Genomic DNA, 3,550 nt, shown 5'->3' on the forward strand with positions numbered 1-3,550 from the left:
TATATATATATATATATATATATATACATACATACATTACTTAAAAAAAAAATAAAAGAACAACACTTTGTGATCACAGTATAGCATCAAGTTACTTAAACTTCTGGGATATTGGTCAGGTAAGTAGCAGAGGGGGTTGTTAATCAGTTTCAGTTGCTTTGGTGTTGATTAAATTAACAGTTGCACTAGAGGGGCAACAAAGAGACAACCATCAAAACAGGAATGGTTTTACAGGTGGAGGCCACTGACATCTTTTCCCCTCCTGATCTTTTCTGACCCCTTTTCACCAGTTTTGCATTTGGCTAGGGTCCCTGTCACTACTGTTAGCATGAGGCACTACCTGGACCCTACCGAGGTTGCACAGGCCATCCAACTCCTCCAGGATGGCACATCAATACGTGCCATTGCCAGAAGGTTTGCTGTCTCCCAGCACAATCTCAAGAGCATGGAGGAGATTCCAGGAGACAGGCAGTTACTCCAGGAGGACTTTGCAACTCGGAGACAGAACACTCTAGACCTGGTTTAATCTATGCTGAAAGACTCATTCAGAGCAGCCCTACACCTGCACCTCGGGTCATCAGAACACCTTTCTGTCATGCTAATTCCTGCATACAGGCCGCAGCTCATCAGGGCTAAACTAACAGATAAGGAGGTCAGAGTGTGGACTGAGGGGGCCATGGAGAAACTCCATGTTTTAAATGCTCTGATTGGAACATGTCCAAAGCTGCAGAAACCTGAGTATGCCATGAATGTGTCAGCCAAACAAATCAACAAATGCATTGAGGACGTCAGCATCACAATGAACATCACAACCTGGGCGAACAAATGACCCTGGGTGAGTGGGGAGGTTGGGAAATTGCTATGAGCACAGTACTCAGCATTCAAATCTGGTGATAAAGAGGCACTGAGGATAGCACGTGCCAACTTGAACCATGCCATCAGATCAGCCAAGCAGAACCACAGCCGGAAGATCCAGGATCTCTTCCACGATGCCAGCAACACCAGGAGGATGTGGCAAGGTATACAGGCGAACAGTAATCCACCAAGCCATTTGTAAGCTTGGGTGTCTGAACAGCAGGTTAACCTTTATCCTTCTAACCCAATGGTTAACTGAAGTATCAGTACTGACATTGACTCTCAGTGTCCAAAATTGATATCATGGTTTATGGTACTACAGCAGCATTAAGTCTTATTATAAAAAAAATAAAGGACAATAATCATTATCAGCCCAAAAATGTTTAATCATGGAGGAAATACCATAAAGGTATGTTATTCATATAGTAGCAATGCTGCTACAGTTGTTATTTTCCATATTTTAATAAAATTATATGTATGTATGTTTAATTATTAAAACATAAAATCATTATCTCCATCGAACACCAACAAAACACTTGCCTCACATAATTACATCATTATTAACATAGCCAATAATGCTCCACAGATGACGCAAAATACCATCCAGGTCACCCAAGGTCATCCAGGCAGTTAACAGCTGAGACAACTCAATTTTCCCATTGGTGAATCTGATTCAAATACTGCTACATCTTTTTTGTGTCCAGACGACAACACCAACAGTCTTTTAATCAATCTTGGTTTGTCTCCAAAAAATAATTGACTTGCAATTCTCCTTCTTGCTATTATCACATGAAGCACTAATGCCACTTCATTTAATGATGGGCCAAATTAAACTTGCATGCTGCCTCTTGTAATTGACTATATGAATGTTAGGGTATGTGTTTGTGTCCCATTTTGCTCTTTTTTCTTTTTTGTTTCCCAAAACGAGTGCACCAGTACTGCCAAAATGTATCTTCTTTGTGATATATCGTCTGATGTTAGTCTCAGAAAAGTTGAAAAGATGCTTTAAAATGGCAAAAACAAAAAATTACAGAAGAGAATTGCTTTTGACCTGCCTGCCCCTATGCTCCTCATTTACTTGTGTGAAACTACAACTGGCTAACTACATCTCCAGGCAGAATCTTTTTTCTCCAGAATGATTACACCAATTTCAGAGTAAGAGAGGCCAAACCAAAATGTTTGAAGTGATGTTTCTAGGCAACGTTGATTGAAGGTCACACTGCAAATGGCTTGGTGGATTTTTTTTTATTTTAAGTACTGAGTCACAGTTTTGGAGTAACTAAAACTTATTTTCTGCTGACTGATTAAAATTTTGGTCAGGTGGATTTAAAAGACAAAATCCCAACTAGACCCTATGTATCAAGAGCTGAGGGGAACTCCAGGATAAACCTTCACAAACTTGAAATCTTCATCACAACTTTCCAATGTTTTTTTTTTTCTGACATCATTATGGGGCTTTTTTTACTCTGTCCTTCATTTGTTCCATCCTTCACCAATCTTTTCAACTCTTCTCTCATAGTAGGGTCACTGTCACCGTTCGGCTCTCCCTATGCTCTTTTTGTATGTCCATATTTTTCGGTGTTAACTCAATTATGGAGTGCTACTGGCAAAATGTTTTCAGTAGTCTACCAGTTACTCATTAAAACTGTCAGAAGGTATAAAATGTAGATTGGCTTTGACTTTGCAGGTAAAATAGAAAAACAAAGTTTAAAATTGATAAAGCCCGTTGATTTATTTATTTATCATGACAAAGTGGGCTCAGAGACAATTTCTAAACCATTGAGCATATAAATATCAGCCAGACTCAGTAGTTCTATGATTTTTCTGAGCCCCATTTCAAATTGGAGCAGTGAGCTATAGTAAGCTGTTAATCTCATTCAGCTGCTGTTAGTACTAGGCGAAGTGCTGAAAACAATGAGGCCCATGAAGATACAGTTGTGTAAAGATTAAATACCCTCCCATCAAAGAAAATTATAAATTCACACTAGTAATTTAAATGACACAAAAAAATAATAATAATAATGGTAAATAAAACATTACTAAATGATAATTTAGTAAATTAAAATATTGATTCAGATTTTTTTTTATAATAATGAAGAAAAAAAAACTGTCTTGGAAAAACTTAAGTACCTTGCAAATGACCAATTTTCCAACAGGTGCTGAGGTCTTAGTGAACATTTCTTTAACCCTGCAGAATAACTGATTTCAGGGATTGCCTCAAAGTTTTGCTCAACCAAATTCTAGTTAAACAGCGCTATCTGTCTTGTTTTCTTGTTTTATATATTATATATATATATATATATATATATATATATATATATATATATATATATATATATATATATATATATATATATATATCAAATCACATTGTACTGATTTTACACAAAGAAAACAAATTCTACTTGTAGAGAATGGATGCTCCATAGTTTACCATCAGATCTTTTCCATCAGCTAAAACTTTATAGATCTTTTGACACACTAACAACTGGTGCAGGGAGAACAACCTGGAGCTCAACGCTCTAAAAACAGTAGCCTGACGTAGTCCGACTCAATTCTAGTCAGAATATGGGTCTGATACTGCTCCATAGAGCTGTTATTATGGGGCGTGTTTTGAACGAACCAGGAAAAAAATGCCTCTGTACTCAATTGGATAGACCTACAACCAATAAGAGCAACGGAGTGCGTGACGTAT

This window comes from Cyprinodon variegatus, unplaced genomic scaffold (assembly GCF_000732505.1).
Source record: "Cyprinodon variegatus isolate N-32 unplaced genomic scaffold, C_variegatus-1.0 Scaffold357, whole genome shotgun sequence".
Classification (NCBI taxonomy): domain Eukaryota; kingdom Metazoa; phylum Chordata; class Actinopteri; order Cyprinodontiformes; family Cyprinodontidae; genus Cyprinodon; species Cyprinodon variegatus.